At 43.8% G+C, this 27,448-nt stretch overlaps 1 protein-coding gene across 2 annotated transcripts in view; it reads left to right on the top strand.

Annotated features, from left to right (window-relative positions):
- Positions 1-233: 233 nt before the first annotated feature.
- FAT2 (FAT atypical cadherin 2) overlaps positions 234-27,448 on the top strand; it is a 102,623-nt gene continuing 75,408 nt past the window's right edge. For both annotated transcript variants that reach the window (XM_080987611.1, XM_080987610.1), the window contains exon 1: positions 234-382. The gene's annotated coding sequence lies outside the window, so the exon portion shown is untranslated. The remainder of the gene's footprint in view (positions 383-27,448) is intronic.

Here is a 27,448-nt window from a genome sequence, read left to right as displayed (position 1 = left end):
TCCTTTCGCTAGACCTCCTCCTTCTCCTCTCTCCTTCCTTCCTTTGGGGTGTGAGCACACCGGGGCGGGCGCGGAGGCCTGGCCACCTGCTTGGCGCGCTCGGTTCCTCCTCCCCCTGCCGCCGGAGGAGGGGTCGGAAGAGAGGCGCGCCTGCCCCCAGCTCCTCCCTGGCAACTGTCTTTCCTGCTGCTTGGCTGCGGGCGCGCCGCTCTGCCTGGAACTTCTGCTGAGCCCAACTTCTTGCAAGCGGCAGCCGGAGCAGCGCTCGCCATGCGCCCTCCGCAGCCGGCCGCGCACTGCGCCTTCACAGAGGAGGACCCAGCTGGACAAAGAGAGCGCCGATAAACGCTTGCAGGAGGACATCGCCTCCTGCAACAACCAGGTAAAGGCGAGTCGCGGGCAGCTACGCTTGGGAGCGTTACCATATTTATTTCTATTATTGTACGGGGTACCACCCACCTTTGTGGAGGACATCCTGGACCTTGCCTTGCGCAAGAGGCGCGTTGAACCCGGAGCCAAGGCTTTTTTGGTTGGGAGCTGGGCATAATTGCGGCGAAACTTTCTGTTCGAGTGTGAGCAGCCGAGGAGCAGTACAAACTGGTGGTGCACGTTTCAGTTTTGCTCTTCCGAGCTTTGGAGACTCGTCGGGGCAGGCGTTGACTCCCCCTTTCCTCCTTTCTCGCTGCAGTTTATTCATTTCAACCAGCCAGAAAACAGGCAACAAGTTGTTGGTTTTTAAGATGGTGTTGTGAACTTTCCTGTGCACGTGTTCCAAATTTCCTAAAGCATTTCCTTTATATTCTTCTTCTATTTGAACAAATCTGATTTAGGTCTCTCTCTTTTTGGTAAATGTATAGCACCAGCTTTGATAGCGGAGACATGTACACATTTCTTTTTCTTATTTTAAAAAACCCATGTTGGATTAAGCCTCTCAAGACAGTAGCACTTGTTTGACGGAGGATTTCCCTAGTTTTGCCTGGCAAGTAGCACTTTTTTCGTTATTTGAGTGTGTGCACATTGCCTGCTGAAAGTGCAGCTAGGTCCTTCTTTGGGTCATTTCGAAACAAGCCTGGTTTTTTTGTGCAGAGGGGATGCATTATTGCATCAGAAAAAACAGGATTGTGGACTACAACTTCCATCATCCCTAGCTACCAGGACCAATGGTTAGGGATGATGGGAATTGTAGTCCCAAAACAGCTGGAGGGCCGAGTTTGGCCATCACTGCCTGAGAGGGAAGGGCCATAGTTCTGGGGCAGAGCACATGTGTTTCATGAGAAAGATCCAAGGTTCAATCCTTGATGCCTCCAGGTAGGAAACTAGGAAAGACCCCTGCCTGAAACTCTGGGAGTGAGTAACTGCTAGATGGAACAAGGGTCTAACTTCATGTAAGGCAGTTTCCTATGAGAGAGGGAAAGGAGAAAATGTAAGAGAGAGCTGTTGGGGTGATGCAGTGGTTAAGGCTATAATCTGATTCATATTTGGGAGTAAGCACCTTTGTAGTCAAGGAGCTTTCTCTCCAAGAAAATGTGCTTTGAATTGGACGGCAAGAGTATGAGGAGTGGGCCATGAAATCCCACAGGATCGATCAGGCAAGCTGCTTATTTTCTCTGCCTCCCGTCTTTTATATGGGTATTAGAGGACTGGCCTACCTTTCAAGGTCTTTCTAAGGATTACCGAGATAATAAATGTGATGTGCTTTGAACCCTTGGAATGTATAGTGCCATGTATCATTATCAGCAAGACTAGTTTACAAATCAAAATTTTACTTTATCTCTTGGTTCCTCTCATTGATTCCAGTTCGACCCAGAAATATGTATTTATTATTACATTTATATTCCTTCCCATCCTCCCAAAGGTGCGCAGGGTGGAATCCAACATGCGATAAAACAATAAAAATGCTTTTAAAGCATTAGAAGCAATTCCAGGACAAATGCAGACTGGGAAAGATCTCCACTTTAAAGGCTTGTTGAAAGTCATGTGGTCCAAGGTCTAAAATCAAGGGTCTAAATGGTTTTAGGGTTGGATCCATCACCCAGATTAATGAGAATGTTTAAACCGTTTACTTTTGCTTGCCCATGTGATTCTGGCTTGAACAGGAAGCCTAGGAGTAACTGCCCAGATGAGTATTTCTCTTTGATGTCCAATTCTGCGACAATTTACAATGGGATATTTGTTATGACTAGTTACGAATTGAATGATTATATGGGGGAAAGGTGGATGTGGTGATTGAATCACGCAGATAGTATGCAAGTGGGGTTTTATGGGCCTCTGTATGTTTGCATATGGCAGCTATCTTAGCTAACCTTTTCATCAATATTGTGCCTTTGTTGGGAATGTTTCATTGGAACTTGCAACTTAAAATGAAGTTGTGTCAGAACAATTGCGCCAAAAAGAGATTTTGCTGCCACACGTGTCTTTCTCTGCTCTGAAGATTACGCTAAAGGTGGTCCCTCACACCTTCCTGCCTCCTTCAATCTCAGCGCTGATCTCCTTGACAGATCTCTAGTTGTGGAAGTGCTGAACAGATGTTTCAGCAATGCCAAGGCCTTGCAGTTTGCTCTCTTTTCTCGCAGGGGGGTGCGTGTTGTCAGTGAACGTGCATATGTGTCAGCAGATAACCCGATTCTTTGTCTGCCTTCGTATGGCTGACTGCCCTAGATATCAATCTCTAAAGTAAACTGAAGTCAGCCGTGGTGTAGATGCTGTTCCTCTCAGCACCCACAGAGAGTGAATGAAAGAGGTTAGGGGAGAGAGAGATGGAGACCAGCATTGACAGAACAAAGGTAACATGCAAAGGTAACATAGGAGCAGAAGTTATCAGATAATTAACCTCCTTGGGGAATTAAAAGTCGACTAGGTGAACAGCAAGAGGCCATAAGGACAAAGATCAGTTGCTCAATAGCATCTGCTTTTTGGACAATGTGGTACTGAGGAGGTGCAGCCTAGCCTATCTAGAATATCTGGATTAGAGACAGTTTAGTAACCCTGTTAATTTAAATGGAGGAAAACTGGATTAGACCAAAGCATTCTGGTTTAACTGGGTGGAGGCGAGTGAGACAGCCAATGAGGTTGTGAGACTTTTCTTTGTTTTTCCACTATTCACAGACAAATTGAAGCTCATACAATAAATTAGACTCGATTTCCACTTGAGCCTGAAAGGCATTGCAATTGGGCTAGATGTAGTGTGACCAATGCTTTCTCTACCCAGCAATGCCTCCATCCGAAACATGCACACAAGTCATCTCCAGGTGGGACAGATTCTAGTCTGAAACCCTGGGAAACCGCTGCCAGTCCATGCGGACAGTCTTGAGCTAGGTGGGCCAATGGTATGACTCAGTATAAGCAATTTCACGTTTCTATGTTCCTATGATTACATACATAAATTCTTGATATGAGGAAAGTGACAATATAATGAATTTATGCAATGCGCAGAAAAATATATACATAGATTCTGAATAACAACAGTTGGTTTAGGTTGGGGATTGCTTATTTTGTAACATCCATTTCTCCCCTGTTTTAGTACATCACAGCTCCATAAGAGTATGATAAACATTGCATAACTATCAGTCTCATCCACACTATCCCCAAGGAGTTCAGAACAGCAAATCTTGTGGTAGTTCATGTTATCATTCGGGCAGAATGAGAGACTTGCCCCAAAGCTCTCCTGTAAGTCTCATAGCTAAGCAGGGATTTGAAACGGACTTTTCCTATGTCTCAGCCTAACTCTCTAACTGCTGCACCGCACTGCTCAGTCCCTTGTGAAACTTGGCTGTAAAACTCTGATCAAGCATAGTCTACTACTGTTTTTATCCTGCTCTCAGCTCTCTGTGTTGCAAAGGGCTATGTGATGTGACAGAAGTGGTATGCGCCACTTTGCACATGTATAAAATGTAGCTTGGAATTTAACAAAGAGTTGGTTAAGTGTACCAAAGCGCATTCATTTCTGTGGGTAAGGGAATTCAGCATGTGACATATTCATGTACAGTGCAGGCAAGCACATGTGCTGAAGAACTCAGATTGAATTCTACTCCCCCCCTGTGCACATATGTGCTGCTGCCACGTAATCTAGGAAGTGGTCCTGAGAGGACTCTGTCCCAAAAATAGTCGGATGTATGAGGTAAATCCTAATGCTACGGATAATCAATACATCCCCAGAGAGCTCAAGATTGTGAGCCGTGCTATTTTCTTACTTTGCTAAAGAAAACCAACAACCCAGCGCCACCCTTTCCCTTTAGTCATGCTGAAGTCATTTGGCTTGCTTCTGCAGCCTTGCCAACGCTTAATGGGTGCCATAATCGGTCTACTCTCACTTAGGGGCACTGGATAAGTGTGCTGGAATTAGGAGTAGTTTGGGAAGAGCTTCATGAACCATCTTTTCATTTAATTTTGCCTTTGTACAGTGATACCTCGGGTTACAGATGCTTCAGGTTACAGACGCTTCAGGTTACAGTCTCCGCTAACCCAGATATAATACCTTGGGTTAAGAACTTTGCTTCAGGATGAGAACAGAAATTGCATGGCGGCAGCGGGAAACCCCATTAGCTAAAGTGGTACCTCAGGTTAAGAACAGTTTCAGGTTCAGAACGGACCTCCAGAACGAATTAAGTTCTTAACCTGAGGTACCACTGTATACATTCTTCTAGTTTGTGTAAGACAGGGGAGGGGAACCTTAGGCCTAGGGCCCAAATGCAGCCCTCCAGGCATCTCTGTCTGACCCTTGGAACTGTCCCCAGGCCACCCCCTCCTTGGCTTCTGCTCCCCATCCCCCCGTGTTTTGCTTGGCTGCAGTCTACCCTTGAGCTCTGATAATGCGCCTTGCTTGTCAGAATGGAGGATAGAGGAGGGTATATGAGTGTGTGCAGAAACTAACTTACTGTACAGGTAAAACGTGTATTTGTTGCTTTGTCAGCTTTTGCCTCTGGTCGCAGCCACCACTGATCTGTGGCCCTTGTAAGGATGACCAGAAGAGAATGTGGCCACCAAATCCAAAAAGGTTTCCTTTGCCTGATGTAGGGACTTCAGGTGTGCTGATGGTCTGAGCGTATCTGTAAGGATTTGAGGGTGGTTTCTTACCTTTGTTTACTTTGAACAGTAGACCCTCAAGCTCCCTCCACTTTGCAATGGTGATTTGCAATGTTGCATTGTTATTATTATTTTTAGTTGTTTCTTAAATTTGCACACCACCCTCCATCCGCAGATCTCAGGGTGGTTCACGACACAAAAATACATTGGTGGGGAGGGGGTTGTCCAAGAACACACATCCAGTTTCTCCTTGAGCCTGCAGAACTTATTGTACCATCCTCTGGATCACAAAGTGTTCGTGTCAACTCCGTAATGCGCTTGCACGCGGTGAGTGCAAAATGGCTTATGCGTGCTTGGAGCTATTCCATAGAAAAGGTGGTGCATCTCTCATTGTGCCAAACATGTTCCACAGAATGATAGTTTTGTCCTGATAAGATATATCTGAAGAAGCATTTCGGATGTGTAGGCCAAGTAAACAGAGGGGAAAAACAAGGAATAAGTTTGCATACACCTGGAATCCAACATCTGCTGCAGGCAACAAATGCATTTTGCATTATGCTCTGTTGGCTCCAGTGCAAACCATACAGGATCGTCGCTGCCAGTGGCTGGCTACAGACAAGGCTTTTCGTTTGCGTGCCTGTACATCCTGAAACGCATGCTTGTGTGAGAGTGCATGCACATGGGATGTTCACATTTCCACATGGCAGTCAGCACATTTTAGCCTTCACTGATGCACGGACGTAATAGAATTAAAAAGGGGCAGGTATCTCTTGAAAAGCGGGTGCCACTGTGTGCTAATAGAAAGAAGCCCAGTTTTGCTGAACAGGCAGGTCTCCCAAATTCTCTTGCAGTTTTTCTTAAGAGGTGGAGTAGAAGTGAAAGCTTAGTGGAGCAGAGAAGCTGTCACTTGGAAAAAGGAGTTGACCAAACATCAAGATCTAAGACATTTGGACACTTTTAAGCAAGATGGTGGAAACTGTTGAAAAGCTAAACAGAAGTAATGTTATTGAGTTGGGATGGGGACGCTGTGGCCTTGCAGATGTTGTTGGGCTCCAACTTCTGAAGCCAGCACGGCTAATGGTCAAGCATGATAGGAGCAACAACATATGGAGAATCTCAGGTTTCCCATCCCTGCTATGGATCTCAGGTGGAAGGCTATTTGGGCTTGGTGGTATGAGGCAAGCTACTGGGCTTTCAGCCTCAGCCCCATAGGAACAACCTTGGTTTCAAACTGTGGTTTGTCTGAAGACCACAAGCCCAGGGTTGGAAGACATGCTAAGCCAAACCATGGTTTAGCTCAGCACAGTGCAAAAACAACATAACTGGGTAGAAGCAAAGTGCCTGCAATCTTTTCTCTGGGAGCTGTGCATGTTTGCATGTTCAGTTAACACTAAGCCAAATCATACTTTAAAACTTTAAAACTTTAAAACTTTAAAACTTTAAAACAACTTTAAAACTTTAAAACTTTAAAACTTTAAAACTTTAAAACTTTAAAACTTTAAAACTTTAAAACTTTAAAACTTTAAAACTTTAAAACTTTAAAACTTTAAAACTTTAAAACTTTAAAACTTTAAAACCTTTTTGCACATAACAGTGAAAAGGCTGCAGCTTTTTTCTCCAATGCTGTATTTGCTGTCCAGCTTTTAACCTTGTAACCACAAATCAAGTTGGTGAGTATTTTGGGTGGTGTGGCCAAAGAAACCATGGCTAGACTGCTGTGTTGGGTATGGACATTCCAACAAGCCACACTTTGCCTAAGCAAATCATAGCTTAGCATTAGGTGTAAACCAGACTAACTTGTCACTGCCATAAGAATGGGAAGCCAAGACGATTTTTGTATGCTGAGATTTGACATTGGGGCTATAACATTTGAATGCTGCTGCCTACTGTGGAGATCAGTCAGGCTGCATAATCTCATGCCGGTCTTGCCACACATTCCTGGCAGTCATTGGTGTTGATGTGGAGATTCACAGCAAGATTGGGACAGTTGCTGTCAACTGTTTCAAATATATCCTACTAATGTTTTCATTTCAGGTACATTTTGAGAAAGCAATTGTTGCAACAACAAACAACTTGTCCCAATATACTGTAATTACAGACTTTTGTCATGCTATGCAACAAAGTTTCATTTGATTACTCTGAAGCATGGGTAGGCAAACTAAGGCCCGGGGGCCAGATCCGGCCCAATCAGTGGCGTAGCGTGGGTTGTCAGCACCCGGGGCAAGGCAAGTAATTTGCGCCCCCTAACCCGTGGATTTTAGTAGGGGCAGAGAGCTGCGAGTGTGAGCGCCCCCCCCAGATGCTGTGCCCAGTGCGGCCGGCCCCCCCTGCACCCCCCACGCTACGCCACTGGGCCCAATCGCCTTCTAAATCCGGCCTGCAGATGGTCCGGGAATCAGCATGTTTTTACATGAGTAGAATGTGTCCTTTTATTTAAAATGCATCTCTGGGTTATTTGTGGGGCATAGGAATTCATTCACCCCCACAAGGTCTGAGGGACAGTGGACCGGCCCCCTGCTGAAAAAGTTTGCTGACCCCTGCAATCATGAACACAGTTTCCCATGAGTGTGGAGTGGATTCCTGTTGCAGTCTGAACAATTTATGTATTGAATAAACATTTGCCATATGTTATAAAAGCAATTGGGATTGTATTGCAGCTCTCAATAGAAAGGCTAAGAGGTCATCAGAATAATCTTGGGTGGGTGGGATCGTAAACCCAAGTTGTGCTAGTGCAGGAGACGTGTGTGTGTGTGTGTGTGTGTGTGTGTGTGTTTGTGTGTTTTTCAGTTTTCTCTCAGTGTAAACAGTCCAGGAATTAGTGTTGGAAATGCAACAGTAATAATCATTCATTCAGTTTGTAATGTAAGGGTTAATTCTGTTAGCATTACATCAGCTAACCAGTGAACATGGCATGATCTCTGGTGAGGTAACACTTGCCCTGACTGGCTATGTAGCTCTGAAGGAGGTTTTCTTCTATATGTTTAGCTCCTAAAAGACAAATCCCCTGTTTTTTTCTCTTCAAATTATACACTCTTTTGTTCAGTTTGTTCAGTAAGTGTTACTGGGATTTTATCTCTGGATTCCAGCTACTTTACTTAAGTGACTCTGAACAGATAGAAGATACTGAAGAATTAAAAGTGTGTGCTTGTTAGACTGAAGTCATGGTCCATACTGCATGCCTCTTCAAAGGAAACAGTCTCAGTATCTGGCCTGGCTGTGATCTTTCAAAGCCTTCCACTCTAAATAAATAGCGATAAGAGATAGAACTATTTATTTAATTAGTTTTCAATCTGCGCTTCATCAAACAAGTGATCTCAGGGTAGGGTGCATGTAATATAAAATCAAACTAACAGAACAACAAATCCAATACAGTGGTACCTTGGGTTAAGTACCGGGTACTTAATTCGTTCCAGAGGTCCGTACTTAACCTGAAACTGTTCTTAATCTGAAGCACCACTTTAGCTAATGGGGCCTCCTGCTGCTGCTGCGCCACCGGAGCATGATTTCTGTTCTCATCCTGAAGCAAAGTTCTTAACCTGAAGCACTATTTCTGGGTTAGCGGAGTCTGTAACCTGAAGTGTATGTAACCCGAGGTACCACTGTAAATACATTCAAGTCAAACATTAATCCATATAACCTCTACTCCTCCTTACTACAAAAATCAGTGGTCTAATGTGTCAAAAACCCACATCATTAAAAGCCTGACTGAAAAACTAAGTTTTTAGCTAGTACTGAAAATCGACCAGTGTTGGCAGGAGGCAGGGAGGACATGTTTTTTGTCTCTTAAAAGAAGAATTAGTGGGCTGGTTATGGTTGGCTTAGTGGGTCATGGTTTGTTGAGGATCAGTGCAATGATGAACACATGTCTATTCAGAATATTTAGTGGCTACTCTACAGCGACATATAAGAGGGTAATACCCTAGGGAATTCTAGTCAAAACCACCACCCCATAGGCTTGGTATTATCTTACAAGCTTTCTTTTACATTTAATAGAATGATGACATTCTTAAGGTGACTGGCTAGACTGTGACTAATTATGCCAATAGAAGGAAGAATTTTTGCTTTTTGTGCGGAAGGAAAATAACTTGCCCCTGTTGAAATGCCCCTTTCTACACATTTATTGAACACACAGTATTCTGTCCTTGCTTGTACATGGTTAGCCCCAGCCCGAGCTGAGGATCCTGCCCCTTCCTCTTTGCTGGACTTGATATGCCATGGTAACAATGGTCAGATATGATGGGAGTTGTAGTCCAGCACCATTTGGGGGGGGCACAGGTTCCCCATCCCTACTGTGGACATCAATCTCTTTGTGGCTTTAATAGCCCTTTGGAAGCATTCCTATGCATTACAGCTGAGTTCATTACCTCATCCCTTTTCACCTCTTTGCATATATAAACTCAACAGTATGAAGAGTCTGGAAGAAGCAGGACAGGCAGTGACAGAGTCTGAAGAAGAAGAAGAAGAAGAAGAAGAAGAAGAAGAAGAAGAAGAAGAAGAAGAAGAAGAGTTTGGATTTGATATCCCGCCTTTCACTCCCCTTCAGGAGTCTCAGAGCGGCTAACATTCTCCTTTCCCTTCCTCCCCCACAACAAACACTCTGTGAGATGAGTGGGGCTGAGAGACTTCAGAGGAGTGTGACTAGCCCAAGGTCACCCAGCAGCTGCATGTGGAGGAGCAGAGACGCGAACCCGGTTCCCCAGATTACGAGACTACCGCTCTTAACCACTACACCACACTGACCACAAACAGAAAGAGAAGATTGTTGGCTTCACTTAGCTCCACAAACTGCGAGGTAAAAAACAACAGGTGTATTTGGATCCCAAGCCTGAAAGTAGGTGAAGAATTTTTTTACAGAAGGTAAAGTGATTCTTACGCTTTCCTCCAGAGTAGCCCAGGAGTATTTCTGCCTGCAAAGGAGGGAAATGGATAATTAATGGAGGATCTTGACGGCAGTTTGTGTGACTGGAGATTTGTGTGTGGAGAGTTTATAGGAGCAGATCACCAGAAATACTCCGATTAAGAGAAGAGATTCTGTAGGCCTGTTTTAAAATTTGGGGCAAGTGCACATATGAGATGCACATGACATGCCCCTTTCTTTGCATTCTGTCCTCCTTTATCATTCTAACACCATTGTCTTCAAACAAATTTACTGATTTATTAAAATCATTTATATATCACCTTTAAACCAGAAGTTACCATAGTGTTGTACAATATACCGTAATAACTTAAGAAAAACCCCTATCTTTTCAAGGTGCTTTTCAGTCTTTGCAAATATTTTCACAGGTAATCCATCACAGTTTTATTTGCATCCTAAGATTTCTTGCAATGCTACTGCAGTCTGAAATGGCAGTTGTTTCAGTGCCATAATACCTGATTTTTGTGTCCTTCAACCAAGGAAAACTGGGCAGAGAAATTAGAAGAGGAACCAACCACTCTTATTAATATAAGATCAGGGAGAGAGAGGACTGCAATCAGATATGAAACTTTTTTCACAGTCTCTCAGGGACATTGAATTGGCTAAGAAGAGATAAAACTACTAAGAGATGTGGACTAACAGATCTAAGACTTTGATGGTTGTGCTGCAACAGACTAACATGGCTATCACCTGGGTTGCTAACAAGTGATAAGACCAATAGTTGATTTAACTGCTATTCTGTCTTTAAATAGGCCTTATTAAGACATCACACTTGTTTATTGTGACAAACATGAGCTTCAGTGAGCCTTGAGTTTTCCACTTTCTTCTCTGCCATGGTCATGTGTAGATTAACCATAGTTTAGTGTGCTGTCCAAACTAGGTAAAGGTAAAGGGACCCCTGACCATTAGGTCCAGTCGTGGCCGACTCTGGGGTTGCGGCACTCATCTTGCTTTATTGGCCGGGGGAGCCGGCGTACAACTTCTGGGTCATGTGGCCAGCATGACTAAGCCACTTCTGGCGAACCAGAGCAGCGCATGGAAACGCCGTTTACCTTCCCGACGGAGCGGTACCTATTTATCTACTTGCACGATACATCCCCCTAAATTTATTCTAGGGACACCCCCCCCAGTCATGTGGGGAAGGTGTGGGGCATGCACAGGAGGAGGGAAAGAGCCAGTGTGGTGTAGTGCTTAGGGTGTTGGACTAGGACCTGGAAGAGCTGGGTAAAAATCCCTACTTGGCCATGGAACTTACTGGGTGACCTCCCGCCAGTCACTGTCTTTCAGCCTAACCTACCAAACAGGGTGGTTGTGAAGATAACATAGGGAGGAACAGGACCGCATATGCCATCTTGAGCTCCTTTGGAGGAAAGGTGGGATATAAATGTGGTAGGCTGGTTGGTAAGGAAGGAAGGTTGGTTGGTTGGTTGTGCTAGCAGTAATCCTTGCGCTAAGAGGGTGAATCAGTTGAATACAGTTGCTTTTCAGCCACCAATTTATATGATGAATTAGGTCAGGACCGAAATGTTTGAAGTCAGAAAATTATTCTCATTCTATATCTTTGTGCCTATTGCTACACAAGGGGGTCAGATTAAGAGACCAACTGAGAGAAGGGAGAGGAGAACTGCAATATAGCCCAGGCTACTACAGTGGAACCTCGGTTTGCGAATGTGATCCATGCGGGAGGCACGTTCCCACCTGCAGTGTTCACAACCCACAGCGCCGCATCTGTGCATGCGTGTGATGTGATATGGCACTTCTGCACATGCGCAAAGCGAGATTTAGTGTTTCTGTGCATGTGTGAGTGCCGAAACCCAGACGTAACCTGTTCCGGTATTTCCAGGTTTCGGCATGTCTATAACCTGAAAACGCGTAACCTGAAGCGTCTGTAACCTGAGGTACCACTGTACTCTGAGGAAACTGAGTGGAGCACAGAGAAGAAACCAGTCAAAGGAATAAAGAGAACGAGAAATTAATATGGCACACTATCAAGCCAGAGTTAAGATTTGAGAATGTGATTGACTCTTTAATGGAAATAAGTCGTAAATAAAAGTGCTTAAATTTTACTGGCCCATGCCCATGACTTTTAGTTTTATTAAGGCTACCAAGTCAAGTTCAACTCCTTTTAATAAACATTCAGTGTCTCACAGAACAGGAGGGGTCTGTTGACAAAAATGTTAGTTTTAGTGTTCCTCTGCCATCTGCGGTGGCACCTCATCCATGTAATACTCTTCCCAGGGAGGCTCGCCTGGTGCCAACTTTGATGTCATTTTGGCACCAGGAAATGTCCTTTATTTACTTTCCCAGGCTTTTAATCCTCTGTACATCGCTTTTATGCCGCTTGTGATGTGTGTTTTTAATTCCCTTCAGAGAGCTATATTTCCCAGAGTTCCCCAGGAAGAGCAATTGCTTGTTAAACCACTCCAGGAATTATAGCTCTGAGGAGAATAGGGGTCACCTAAAACAATTCTCAGCACCCTTAAGACAAACATTGGCTCCCAGGATTCTTTGAGGGAATCCATGTTTAAAGTGGTATAGAGTGCAGATAGGACCTAAAGAAAACTCAGTGGACTGGGGCAGGCCTAGCCTGCAGAATATCCCCCTGGCCTCTCCAGCCAAAAGGATTAAGAGGTAGCTGATAGGGAGAACATTGGCCTGAGACCCTGAAAAGACAGAGAAGATAATACTGGGTGAGATGAACAAGCATTCTGCCCTGGGAAAAGGCAGCTTCATATGTTCCCAGGTGTTTTGGGGTTTTTCCAGTTGGAAATTCACAACCGTGAATTCCAAAGTACATCTCATGAAATCCAAACTAACAGTGAACGGCAGTTGTACTGCTCATACGTTGTGCAAAAAATAATAATGGGGGAATCCTGTCATCTAGATTCTCAAACTTAATTCTGTGTTTTCACCGGTCACTTTCCTATTTGGTGCCTCAGTTTCCTTATTGTCAGGTGGGATGATGATTAAGGTAATTGTAATGACTGATTTATAATTTGTAATAATGATTGTAGCGAAGCTACTAGCATGAGTCTGACCAAACTGCGGGAGGCAGTGAAAGACAGGAGTGCCTGGCGTGCTCTGGTCCATGGGGTCACGAAGAGTCAGAAATGACTAAACGACTAAAGAACAACAACAAATGACTGATTAGCTCAGGGCTGAGGAATCCTGTGGCCCTCCAGATTTCTTGAACTCCAGCTCCCATCAAGCACTGCCAGGATTGTTAATGGTCAGGGATGATGGGAGTTGGAGTCCATCTGGAAGGCCCCACCCCACCCACCCCTGGATTAGCTTAATTCAAAAGAAAGCAGCAAGGCCTCTTTCCCTAAAATGTGCAGAGAATTCAGAGACTCCCTGACTCACAGTGTATTTTACTACTATATTATTATAAAGTATTAGTGGTGCTTTGACTATTAGCAGCATAAATAACTGTCAGGCTTGTTTATGTCAAGTAATAAGTAATGATCAGATGATATATTACCTCTGATTATTTTCCTTCCCAATCAGTTGGACTTGTATGATCCTGTTTGTGTGTCTGGAAAGCAAAAATGTACTTTGCCATTTCCACATTTGGAATGAGAAGGAGAGGAAAAGGTGAAGAACGACAGATGTCTCCATTATGAGTGCTGGCATGAGTTATATCTGGTCTCAAAATGCCACTGGAGAGAGAAAGTGAAGGTGTGAAGATGAATTTACAGAGACCAATTTTTGGATGCTCTTGATAAGCAGGTGCTAACTGTTGAAGATGGGCAACTTCAAGGCTCCCGCTGGTCTCTCCTTTTATAGGGCTGCATGCAGACCATAACTTCCCCCAAAGAATCCTGGGCATTGTAGTTTGCTAAGGGTGCTGGGAATCATAGCTTTGTAAGGTATAAAAATGCAGCCTAGTTCTTAGTCCTTAAATTGACAGAGCAGTCCTTCAACCCCCCTGTAACATCTGAGGCTCAATTTAGACATCGCAGTAAGGTAAAAAGGTAAAGGACCCCTGGATGGTTAAGCCCAGTCAAAGGCGACTATGAAGTTGTGGCGCTCATCTCACTTTCAGGCTGAGGGAGCCAGCATTTGTCCACAGACAGCTTTCCAGATCATGTGGCCAGCATGACTAAGCCACTTCTGGCACAACAGGACACTTTGACGAGTGCCAGAGCGCATGGAAACACCATTGACCTTCCCACCGCAGTGGTACCTACAGTGGTACCTCGGGTTAAGAACTTAATTCGTTCTGGAGGTCCATTCTTAACCTGAAACTGTTCTTAACCTGAGGTACCACTTTAGCTAATGGGGGACTCCCGCTGCCGCCGTGCCGCAGGAGCATGATTTCTGTTCTCATCCTGAAGCAAAGTTCTTAACCCGAGGTACTATTTCTGGGTTAGTGGAGTCTGTAACCTGAAGCGTCTGTAACCTGAAGCGTCTGTAACCCGAGGTACCACTGTATTTATCTACTTGCACTGGCATGCATTCAAACTGCTAGGTTAGCAGAAGCTGGGACAGAGCAATGGGAGCTCACCCTGTCGTGGGGATTCGAACCGCCAACCTTCTGTAATCTCCAGCAACAAAATAGGCAGAAGAGACATTTGGGTAAACTGGTGCTTCCATCCAAGATCTGATCATCTTGCTGCTTACATTTATACCACTGCAGCAGCTTGAATACAGACCACCACAAATTGTGGCTGCTATTGGGTCAGTTTTTAAAAATACCACTTGGAAATGAATGCTGCTAGACCTGAGCCAAGGAGTGATGTGCTACTCCAGAGAAACTCATGTAAGAGTCACTAGCCATGTTTTGATAATCATATATTGGCTTAATGAATGAGTCTCATGCTCCCACGCAGCCATGCCACTCTTCCCTTTGTGTGAGCTATCAAACTAATCAGAAAGGGTTTGGTTAACTGTAGTCTCTTCTTTCATCTAAACTCAGAAACCATGGTTAGCAGCTTTCGAAGAAGCCAGGAGATCTGAAGTCAACTTCAAACCTGTCTCATCCCAAAGCCATACTATCGCTTCCTGGTTTGGGTGAAATGGGAAAGTGTAGTTTAAGGTGGGCAACAGTTTTTAGCCTGAGGGTTATATGGTGAGCAGAACCAGAGGCAAAAGTGGGGGGAGGACAGGAAGACAGGAGGTGTGGCTCTTATCTTTGTACAGTAGGCTGCATTCTAGCCATGCAAAGTGTTGAAACAAACACCCACACAAATTTCTCCATCCAGACCAGCAAAAGGACATTCTAATTCCAGACAAAAGCACGTGAAGATAGTATGGAGCAGAGCCGGTGAGTCCTGAGGGCCAGAAAGACAGGCCTGTTGTTTAGTCATTTAGTCGTGTCCGACTCTTCGTGACCCCATGGACCAGCACACGCCAGGCACTCCTGTCTTCCACTGCCTCCCGCAGTTTGGTCAAACTCATGCTGGTAGCTTCGAGAACACTGTCCAACCATCTTGTCCTGTTGTCCCCTTCTACTTGTGCCCTCAATCTTTCCCAACATCAGGGTTTTTTTCCAGGGAGTCTTCTCTTCTCATGAGGTGGCCAAAGTATTGGAGCCTCAGCTTCACGACAGCTTCAAGACAGGCCTGGAGGAATGCATTTGGCACACGGACCTGAGATTTCCCACCCCTGCTATTGAAGGTTTCCTGGCTTGTTGCTGACCCACACAAAGGGAGGAGTGAAGTGGCTACATGCAGAATCACAAGGCTTGTTCATATCTTAGGTTATTAAACCAAGGTGTGATCATCTGAATGTGACTCATGTTGTGTCTGAACTGAGTAGAGTAGCAATTGCACTTCTACAAAACAGAGTTGGGCCCAAAGGACCGGAAGTCGCTGGAGCTTCTTCCGCAACTAACCAAAACATCCAAGCAGGCATGTGCAAGCAGAGCGATGACATTTCTGCTATCTAATCTGCTAATTTATCCATTTATCTGTCTTTATTGCCCTGGGGCACAGTTTTTCTGATGACAGCACAAACCTCTTTGTTTACTTTATAGGTCTCCTACTTCTCACAAAGAACCGTCACAATGTTTACAATACTCATATCAAAATGCCTATAATTGAAGGGTGGGGTATTGTACCCTCCACCCTGAAGCAAAGCCAGGCCCATGATATTCATAAGAGAGCTAGAGTATCTGATTGTAGGTTGGGTTGGGTGCAGGGTGGGGAGAGATTTACTGAATCGTAAAGATGTTTGGGGGAAACTGCCCTGATTCACATCATAGAGCATTTTAAAGGAAAGTCGCCCGCTGCTTCTCTGCTCTTGCAATCCCAATGCATGCCAGTGCCATCAATGTAAGGCCCCTTCCCAATCTTTTCAGTAGCAGTGGAGAAAGCTTTTAGAGGAAAACAGCTTGGCCAAATTTCTGTGAGTGCAATGGAACCTGTCCCCCCTTTCCTCCCCCAACAACCTGCTTTGGCGGTTTGAGGGATTGCAGCCTTAGCCCTTTAGTCAAATCATATACGGCTTGTTCACATGTTTCACTGAACACAGGTTCAAGCTGTCTCCACACATGTGCAAGTGCTTGTGCAAAAGAGTGTACACTTGCTGAATTGGGCAGCACAATTGTTGTGTGCACAGGTACGCAGATGTTACACTCATTGAATGTAAAGTGTATACTTGCACTTATATTTACCCTATATTTACCAACCATAAGAAATGTGTTGCAAATACGGGTGGAATAGCCAGGGGCCATTCCAAATAAGAAATTTCAAACAAAAATGCTCAACACTCCAGTTTTTAGATGGTTACCCATATCATGTTGCTACAGGCTGTTTGGCAATTAGGAAAATATTTCAGTGCTCTAAAAAGCAAAATTTTTGGGTTTGGGGGTTGGGTTTTTGTGTGTTTTAAGTGAACTTGCAATTCAAAGGCTGTTAGGAAAGCAGTTAACTGTACATTTTGCCTGTGTTGCTCCATCCAGTTGAGTCTATTTCCCCCAAAAAGCTCATACACCCCCCCCCAAGCATACCCTGCCAAATCCAGTGTAAATTCAATCCTGGATAAGCATTCACAAATACACTTGGTCAACAAAAACACACTTTGCTTTGGCATGCGGATTTAGAATTAACCATGAAAAATCAAGAAGTGAAATTGAAACTGGTTTGTCGTGGCATTTTCCAAAGAAAATTAAGTAGGGAGAGAAGTGACACAAAATGCAAAATGGCACACAAGACTTCTCACCCCCTGCAAATAAAAAAATATGGTGTAGAAAGATAGTTACTTCACATGCATCACAGAGGTTGGGAAGCTGTGCAGGTCAGCATAGACTTTTGTAGTTGACACCAAACACTGCATACATTACCAGGAGCAGCCATTGGAGTGGCTTCCAGATGTTGTTGGACTACAACTCCCATTAGTCTTTGCTAGCATGGCCAAATGCAATGGATGATGGGAGTTGTAGTCCAACAGCATCTGAAGGCACCATGTTGTCTACACCTGCTCTACATTCAAATGGCCAAACAACATGTGATGCTAAACATACCACTGGGAAGCATGTCAGGTTTTAAAAATTATAATAGTAGGCAAGTCTCCCTATTTTCATCAGGACCACAACATACAGAGAGAGTCATTTTAATCCTTACTTTCCCAGCCTCACTATAAATGAAACACATCCTGCCCCCACCCCCACTTCTGCCTTGTTTTTTAGCCTTTTGAGAGAAAGCTCCTATTGTCCATGCTTGTGATTTTCCTATCTGCTCTATCCCTTGATCTGGATGGAGATAGCATGGAAAGACACTGATATTAGAAACCCACATACTCTGTTAGAAGGATGATCCCTGGGAGAATGGAATCCAGTACAAAACTGATACTAATTTGAGCATTCTCTGTATGAACCAGAAACTGGCTTCAGTGAACTCCCAATTTTCTTGACCCAGGGACAAGGGAATCACACTCAAAACAGCCCCTGTTGCCCCTATTCAAACTGAGATAGGACAACAATCATAGTATAAAATGGAATTTTCTCAGGCTGACTGCTATTTACCTGAGTATCTGATAAGCACTTTATCAGAGGTCAGACTTTTTCTGCGCCCAAAAAATTATCATCAAACGTATTCACCAAAGGAAATTAAATCCCTAACTGATCCCTTGACCACCGGCAGTTTTGCCCAACACATCTTCAAGTTTCAGAGCCTTTACTAGGTACTTCCCTGACATAAGAAAGACCTCAATAACCACAAGAACTAGAAACTTGTTGAGATTCCCAGCAAGCTGCACCACAATGTCTATGCCTGGGGCATCTGAGTAACCTTGGCCTTGACCACAATTAACAGAATAAACCCTATTTTTCTTCTTGACAGGCTGTTGTCTCCCCTTTGCCACAGGATTCAGTTTAAGAGCTGGCTTTGTTTCTGCTTCAGTCTTCTTCCTTGCAGTCCTCTGTTAACCTAAAAGTTGGGATTTTCTTAAAAGGTGAATCTGTTAAACACCAGGGCAGGGAAAGATATCTTCTGTATTTTTATCCAGATATTTTTAAATGGATTCTAATAACAATAAAAAAGTTACAGAAAAAGAAGGAATGAAAGAAAAATTAGGTTTTTTAAGGATAAACTGTTACCAATAAAAAAGGGTGTGAATACAGCTATGTAAATAATTGAGTCAATAATAAAACATACCAAGAAGAAAAGGATGTGTGGCCTATAATGATAAAGGGTTCCATAGTCCAAATAATAATTTAAAAATTCAGAAACGAAAATAAAAATAATATTGAATTGAATATTAGTGAATTGAATAATATTGAATATTAAATTAAGACAGTCACATAGACATGTGGTACCTGACACACCTGAGCCACTGTACTCACATATAAAATCAAATTAGACCAAATGGCAAAGCAGTGAACTTGAGGACTTTGACCTCTGGGCAAATTTTATGTGAGATTTTTTTCAAGAAGGCTGATTTGCCAGGTCTTGGAATACCAATAATCCAGATTACTGAGATCAAGGTGTGAAATCAGTTCCTTGTTATTCAGGTTTTCATCAAAGTCTGCAAACAAATTCAAAGGGGCCAGACAAGGAGAGGAGTTCCTCCTGTAAAAGGTAAAGAAAAAGCTAAATGACCCCTGGACAGTTAAGTCCAGTCAAAGACAACAATTGAGTTGCAGCATTCATCTCACTTTCAGGCCAAGGGAGCTGGCATTTGTCTGCAGACAGCTTTCTGGGTCATGTGGCCAGCATGACTAAACCGCTTCTGGCTGCTAGAGCACATGGAAACACCATTGACCTTCCCACTGCAGTGGAACCTATTTATCTACTTGCACTAGCATGCTTTTGAATGGCTAGGTTGGCAGAAACTGGGACAGAGCAACGGGAGCTCACTCGGTTTCGGGGATTTGAACCGCCAACCTTCTGATCGGCAAGCCCAAGAGACCACAGGGCCACCCGCATCCAGTTCCTCCTGTATAATGTGTCCACAAACCCATGTCTGCAAGCATATATACATGTAACAAGGAACTGTAGTCAGTCCTAGTCCTTTTATGCATATTCGTATCATATATGCTTTGCCGGTTAGTCTCATAAACACACATTACATGCTTATGTGTACACACATCCAAAGTGAACACTGATGTACACACTGAGTTGTACACTTTGACTAGGCATTGGAAGAAATTTCCTGATGATAAGAGAATAAGGGAACCAATTACCTTGTGCTGCAAAGGGTGGGATCCCTCTCATGAGGTATTCAAGCAGAGATGTCTGCTGTGGATATTCTGACTCTGGATTTCCAATTCCGGCTTGGGTGCCACCCAGCTCTCTGTTTCTATTAACTTAGTTATACAGATTCATATATGTACATGTTCTTTGGTAAGGATGGGGGAAGAAGTTTGACTCAGTTCCGATTTAAAGGCAAACCTACTTAATTTTCACCTTCTGAAACAATAGGCAAAGCGAAACACAGCCATCTTTCAAAACTTGCACTTCTTTGAATTTTGCAGTGCAGTTTTCCAGCCAATTAATGTCTGCAAAAATGCATAAACTATGGTAAAGTGTGCATATAAGCACATCTATGAGTGAAAATAGCATACAAAGATGCATTATATTAGGGGAAACTGCTTTGCAAAAAGGTGTACATTAGGCAAAATGGCCTATAAAAGTGGAAATATTAGGAGAAAATTGCATTAAATGCAAAATTATATTAAATCTCTTGAGGACTTTAAAAAAAAAGTTTACAAACTAGTGTGGAAAAACAGAGAACTGATCGTAAGTTTGGAAAAATAAGAAAGGGGAAGAAACTGAAATTGACAGGCTTGCCCATCCCTGTTCTTTGGTCTAGTGGAGTATTCCCTCTTGTTTTCTCCTATTCACCCGTTTATTGAGGCAGCTTCCAGGTAATGCTATCAGGGAGCCAGGTGGTGAGCACAGTAGCAGATTTCTGGGCAATGCTGGCTCGCTTCCTTGCATGAGATGGCAGGGATTCCTTTTCCTCCCCCACTTTTCCCAATCACCTGGACAAAGGCTGCCTATGTTGTTGCCACACAAGACCCACATGCAGCAACATGCCTACCCTCTCTCTAAAGGTTACAGGGAAGAATGAAGACGGAGGGGGAGGGAAATAACTCTTCCAGCTCCACAGATAAGTCAAGAAAGGGTCAGTTTTATTGGGGCTGTAAAAGTGCAAAGATCAGAAAGGCAACTGGGACAGAGATTAAGGAGCATATGCAAAAATGGAAGCGAGGCTGAGGGAGTCGGGAGAGAGGTCAAGGGGAATTTATGGTGGGGGTTATCCAGACTGTGTAGTCATGTCCAGTATTTATTTTCCTATGAGATTTCCTACCCATCCTTCACCATAAGGTCCAAGGAACGGTTACACAACAATATAGTCATACACTTATAACAACAAGCAAAACAGTTACAATGATGGAAGCAAGTAGAACAGTAAAATTGTTCTAACCAAAATCAAACAATTTTTCCATCCTCATTTCCTCCTCCTCTCTCTCTCTCTCTCTCTCTCTCTCTCTCTCTCTCTCTCTGGAAATAATTTTTATTTGATTTTACAAGTGTAGAATTATACCAATTCAAAATACAAATCCATATTTAGAGATTTCTCTGAATCTCCTGACTCCCCCCCTCCCCTCCATGGCTCCTATTGTCAACCTTTTCTACTGCATATTATGTCATAATCCATATTTTACATCTCTCCATATTGACCATGATATTTGCTACATTACAAGTGTTATTGGAATCCTGCTAATGTTTTCATTTGCTTGCAGTGGTCTCCTAGATAAATTATATATTTTTTGTCTTCTTGGTTCCTGAGTTTTTCAGTCAATTTTGCCATTTCGGCGTACTCCAATGGCTTGATTTGCCATTCCTCTCTGGTAGGGACTTTATATTCTTTCCATCTCAAATCAGACAATATGGATGCTACAAAACAAAATACCTTCTTGTCAAATGTCAGATGTCAGAGTAAGGAGTCGTGTCTTTACTCTTGGGGTGAAAGCTGTACCACTGTGAAGGAAGGAAGGAGCTTCACATTTTAGGCGCTGCCAAACCGCACATTTATGGAAAACCGCATTTCTATGGAATCCTTACCAATTCAACAGACAAGGGTTTCCTCTCAATTCAGATGTATTTCTGCTGAATGATTGATGCTGCCTTTAATGTTGTGTCAGGGAGTTTGGAAATTGTTTATGTACACCATCATGGAATCCATATTTTCATCATGGTGCAAGGTGCAAAATGCACACTACTGTGGCTGCCCAGTGAAAGGGCTAGCAAGGGGATCTGTATGGAGACAGGTGTGTTGGGGCTTCTTCTTCTTCTTTGGCGATCACTTGTACCTGAGTAAGATTGTCTTCCATAAACACAGTTTTAACGATGAGTCCGTAAGTGACTGTGGAGGCCAATTCTGGATCCACACGTCCTTCCACAGTGGAGACATTGGTTCTCGGGTGGGAGCTGATCACGGTGTGGATTTGCCAAGCGTGCCTTCCTCTTAGCACGTTTCTCCCTTGCGTCCTGAGTTTGAGTGTCTTCAAAGCCCATGACACCTTTGGTAAAGGCTGTTCTCCAGTTGGAGCGCTTGCAGGCAAGTGTTTCCCAATTGTTAGTATTTATACTACATTTTTTTAGATTTGCCTTAAGACAGTCTTTAAACCTCTTTTGTTGACCACCAGCATTACGCTTTTCATTTTTAAGTTTGGAATAGAGTAGTTACTTTGGAAGACGATCATCAGGCATCCACACAACATGACCAGTCCAACGAAGTTGATGTTGAAGAATCATTGCTTCAACACTGGTGATCTTTGCTTCTTCCAGTACACTGGTATTAGTTCCCCTGTCTTCCCAAGTGATGTGTACAAATTTTCGGAGACACCGTTGATGGAATCTTTTGAGGAGTTGGAGATGGTGTTTATAAGGACTTACAGGTGTTCAAGAATGAATTTACTCTGCACACATCACTGTTCCTTCCTTTGAAGCAACTATAATATAAATGGTCTAGCAGTTCATATGAAGTGTGCATTGCGTCAAACTACACCCCATTTAAATGAACAGGTCCAAAGACAGTTCCGCAGAACTTCAGTCTTATCAGTTCAATCCTCTTACAGAAATTATTTTTCTGGAGTTTATTTTCTAATTTGCCAGCATCCCTTTTTTCTTCCAGTGTGCTGCATCTTTTAGATTGTAAGCACGTGGACCAGGAACTGCCTTGTTATTAATGCAAAGACAGCACTTAGTTAATTTTAGGCACTTATGCTTCTAGCAGCAACAGTTGCAGTAGTAATAATATAACTTCCTTTCCCTCCCTATCACAATTTCATGGATGGCGTAAGAGAAGCAGAAGTAGAAACCAAGGCAGCAGAGGGAATGGGGTACCTTTAGTATCACCCGTCCTCATTATACCTGCAAACAGTGCAAAAAGGTTGGTAGTGCTCTTGCGATGTTCCAGTTTCTTTTACTGGGGCTTTTATGGGATAACTCCCCAGTATTGTTTTGGGACAGGTTCTACAGCCATTTTGTTTGCGATTTTAATAGAAGACACCCAAATAGAGAGCATTGCCAGTGTCCTCATTGCTGCTGCTGTAGGTCTCAAAGAATCAAAGGCCAACATATTTTTACATTATCAACAAAGGAAATTGTGTGTGTGTGTGTGTGTGTGTGTGTGTGTGTGTGTGTGTGTATGCATTCATTAAACTCCAGATGGATGAATTAGTCCCTGAGCACAATATATAATTATTGGTCGCCAGTAATATTTCCCACATTTCAAAGAAATTCCTCTCCAGAACCTCACCCTTGTGCCAGCCTCTTCATTTGAATATGTCGTAGCCAGACTTGTAAATGTAGAGTCAAATGGTGTTTTAATTTAAGCTCACCAAGATGGCTGCTCAGTTAAAATGCTGAATTAATTAAAAACATAATGAGGTGCTTGGGAAGTGTACTTATATTTAAGAACCTGAAACCTTTAGTGAGGATCATGAGTCATTTGGCAGAGATCTCTTGGTGTTTACCTACCAGCACTTAACACGGAACCACCTGTGTAGCTGGTGTTTCTTCTTCTTCTTCTTCTTACCAATGTATTATTACAAGGAGGATTCCCAAACCACCAGAGCAAATAGCAAGGACAAAGTGGGGAGATTAGTAATGCTGGTTCTAGTATGGCCACAAAGCGAAACCCCACCCCTCTCTCTGTCCAGCCAGTCATAACACAGTATAGCAGGCACACCTGCCTGAGGCTCCCCGCTTCTGTCTTGGGCACACCTCTGTTCCTCTGCTTTTTCTCACCAGTTGCTGTATCAAAGATCAGCACCTTGCCTGGCCCCAGCATCTGCAGATGACTAGCAAGCCTTTGCAAACAGGTTCCTTTGTTTTGGCAGCCTCCGAGCCTCCTTCTTTCCTGCCTACTTGAGCTGCGAAGGTCTTCAGACAACCTTCGCAAAGTCTGGAAGGTGGGGCCAATATGGGTCTTCTGATGGTTCCCAGAATCCTGCCCTGAAAATTCTTGAATTGATGCTCATCATCGTGGGTGGATGCCCATGTCTACATTGCCAGGGATTAAAGCGGCGAAAATAGCATACAGGGGAATTTCAGGAAATCAGCAAAATGTCCAGGATTTTACCGACAGAAGCAGGAAATGCCTTTTTCTGGGTAATTCCTTTTTTTTAAAAAAAAAAAAAGCTAAAGTCCGTAATTTTACTCCTTGAAATATGGCAACCCCAACGTTGCCTGGGTTTGTGAAACAAGGTGGGATACCTGGGTGTCCACAGGAATGCTTTGTGGTAGTATTGGGGGCAAAGTAAAAGACTGATGGGGGAGCACACAGACACAAAGGATGAGAATAGTGCTGGTACATTTTATCTCATATCTAAGGTTATACAAATACTAGAAATTTAATTTTAAAAATAAAAGAGACAGATCTTTTGCACTGGGAATTACAGTTCATCAGGGCAGGTGGGCTTGCAACATAAAGGGTACACAAATATTAGTCCATCCCTCTTCCTTCCTTCAACTGTGAGGCTCGCCCCTGCCTATATTTTCTTCTGAGGACCCACAGAGAACTCAGCACAGGATACCACGCAAATCCTGCAGAAGTCGAGATGAAATCCAAACACCTTTCAGTTTAAGCATTTGTAGTTCTTGCTAGGATACATAGTGTATAACCTTGGTGCCAGTGTAACAAAACTGCTCCACCTCATCTCCCCAATAGTCACTGTCTCTTTAAAGGAGGAATCGGAGTTGAACAAAAATGCACAATCCGAATGATCATGTAGCACTGTTTTTAATGAACAGTATTTCAAGCTGTTTCCACGCGTGTATGTATGTATGTTTGGTGGAGTGGGATTGTATGCATTGAGTTCCTGATCATTCTAGGAGTTTCCGACATGCACAGTTGTGCACATATTGCTAGGGCATTAGATAAGGAACCCAGAGAGAGAGAGAGAGAGAGAGAGAGAGAGAGAGAGAGAGAGAGAGAGGCACACTCCCTGTGGGCTCTTTCCTCTTACCACTTAAATAGTTGTTTTTCTTAGGAGTTAATCTGTAGGCAATCGTTTCACCACACCTTGATTAAAACTTGGTAGACCTGCCAGGAATCAAATGTTTTGGGAGCTGCATCCAGTCCACAGTTTGCCAGTTGTACATCTCTTGCTTTCATCAAAGAAGACTCATTTTCCCTACTTTAACACTGATGTGATCAAAGACTGCATTACTTTCTGTTCATTTTATAGTACACAGCTGAGCAGAAGCTGTCATTACGCTATATGCTAGATTCCGGCCATGAACTATCTATTCATTTTCACATTACCAGACCCTTGTGAATCCATTTTACGTTTCCTGCTCTAAACTTTCACTCACTTACGACTTCAGGCAGTCTTCCCAAAATACAATGTAGTGGATGTACCTTATGGATTGATGCTTTTTCTGCATGGCCTACACACACAAAGTAGCATGTGGAGCATGAAAAGAGCCCTCTGCATTCTTGCCAGACCACCTCCACACTCTCAGTATTAAGTTAGGGAAGGAGATTGTGGCCTACCCACAATGCCTTGCTAACAGCTCATAATGACGGATCTGAGTACTTCCTAGAGAAAGTTTTGGCACCCATTGTCCCAAAGTGAGAAATTTTTTTGAAGTCCTCAGAGATGAAAGCACAAGGTACTTCTGTGCATTTGTTTCCCTCATAAACACCAGGATGCCTTGTAGGCATCTGCTGCTGCTTCTGAGGCAAAGTACCAGACAGACCACACCTTGAGCATCCCTTCCCCACCTTAAAGGTGTGTTATAGAACCCAAAATTAATTAATTGCACCTGATGTCTGCAGTACACCATAGCTTATATGGCATTCCCCCAGCCCAGCCCATAATTCCCTTCTACTATTCAAACTGCAGGCACTGCAGCTTCAGATCTTTTGTTTTGAGCTATATATGTTCTCCTCCATTAAGCTGGGAGCAGGACAAGGAAAGTATGCCAGCATAAACTATTGTAAAGCCTTGTAGCACCCTAAAGACTAACAAATGTATTATGGTATAAGCTTTCATGGACTACTGTCTACCTTATCAGTTGTCTTTGGGTTTGGGCTTGTGGGACCCACTCAGTTGGCAATAAAGTGGTACCTCTGGTTTGAACTTAATTTGTTCTGGAGGTCCGTTCTTAACCTGGAACAGTTCTTAACCTGACATGCCACTTTAGCAAATGGGGCCTCCAGCCGCTGCGCCACCGCACGATTTCTGTTCTCATCCTGAGGAAAAGTTCTTAACCCGAGGTACTACTTCCGAGTTAGTGGAGTCTGTAACCCAAAGTGTCTGTAACCCGGGGTGTTTGCAACCCAAGGTACCACTGTAGTTGGGCTTGATGCAACTGCATTAAGCTTGATAGTTGGCAGTAGTTGAAAAATACATTGGGGTCCAAGAAAAGCAAAGTGTTCTTTGACCTTTGTGGATATGGTAGGGAAAGTGTGTTTGTATATGGAGAGGATTTTGTGGAAGATGAAGCCCTTCATCTTGTTGTGCAGGTGAAATCGTCCATTCCATGCTTCAAGGTTTGAGCTTTAATAAAGCAAGGATAGTATTAGGCAGAGTGTTTGTAGTGATTGTAGTGTACATCTGTCAGTAGGAAACGACCCCAAACATTTTTTAGTTCGGGCCATGGTTCAGGGCAGAAAAAAAGGGAAAAGTAAAGGGCCCCTGGATGTTAAGTCCAGTCAAAGGCAACTACGGGGTTGCGGCGCCCATCTCACTTTCAGGCCGAGGGAGTCGACGTTTGTGCACAGACAGCTTTCTGGGTCATGTGGCCAGCATGACTAAACCGCTTCTGGCACAATGGAACACCTTGATGTAAGCCATAGTGCACGGAAATGCCGTTTACCTTCCCGCCACAGTGTGTACCTATTTATCTAATCGCACTGGCATGCTTTTGAACTGCTAGGTTGGCAGGAGCTGGGACAGAGCAATGGGAGCTCACCCCATCACGCGGATTCAAACCACCTTCCTTCCGATCGGGAAGCCCAAGAGGCTCAGTGGTTTAGACCACAGCGCCACCCGCATCAGAGTAACAGTTTTGCAAGCAGAAAGTCTCCAGTTGGTTAATCTCTGACATCACCAGGTAGGGCTGGGACTGTCCCCTGTCTAAAATCCTGGAGCACTGCTGCCAGTAGTCATTGTAAATGTGGAGCTCGATGGACCCATAATGTGGCTCAGTGTAAAGAACTTTCCTCTGTTCCTTTGTTGATCTCCCCATCATGCTGTCCTTGGGAGGTGTAGTCTATGTTGCTTCTTTTCCACAGCTGCTAGCCCTAATGGCTATGTTCTACCTCCACCATCAGTGGTACGTTACCTCTGAATACCAGTTGCCGGGAATCACAGGTGGGCAGAGTGCCATTATGCTCAAGCCCCACTTGCGGGATTCCCAAAAGCATCTGGTTGCCCACTGTGAGAACAGCATGCTGGACTAGATGGGCCACTGGCCTGACTCAGCAGGCTCTTCTGATGTTCTCCATGCCTCAATGCTGGTTTGCTGTAATCCGCTCTATGCATGTCTGATTTGGAAGCTCCAACTAGTGCAAAATTCAGTAGCCTGATTACTGATGGCTGAGAAA

The sequence above is a fragment of the Podarcis pityusensis genome (genome assembly GCF_964106645.2).
Source record: "Podarcis pityusensis genome assembly, chromosome: 2".
Taxonomy (NCBI): Eukaryota; Metazoa; Chordata; class Lepidosauria; order Squamata; family Lacertidae; genus Podarcis; species Podarcis pityusensis.
The sequence above is the reverse complement of the archived record's forward strand: the minus strand, read 5'-3'. Positions and strand labels throughout refer to the sequence as shown.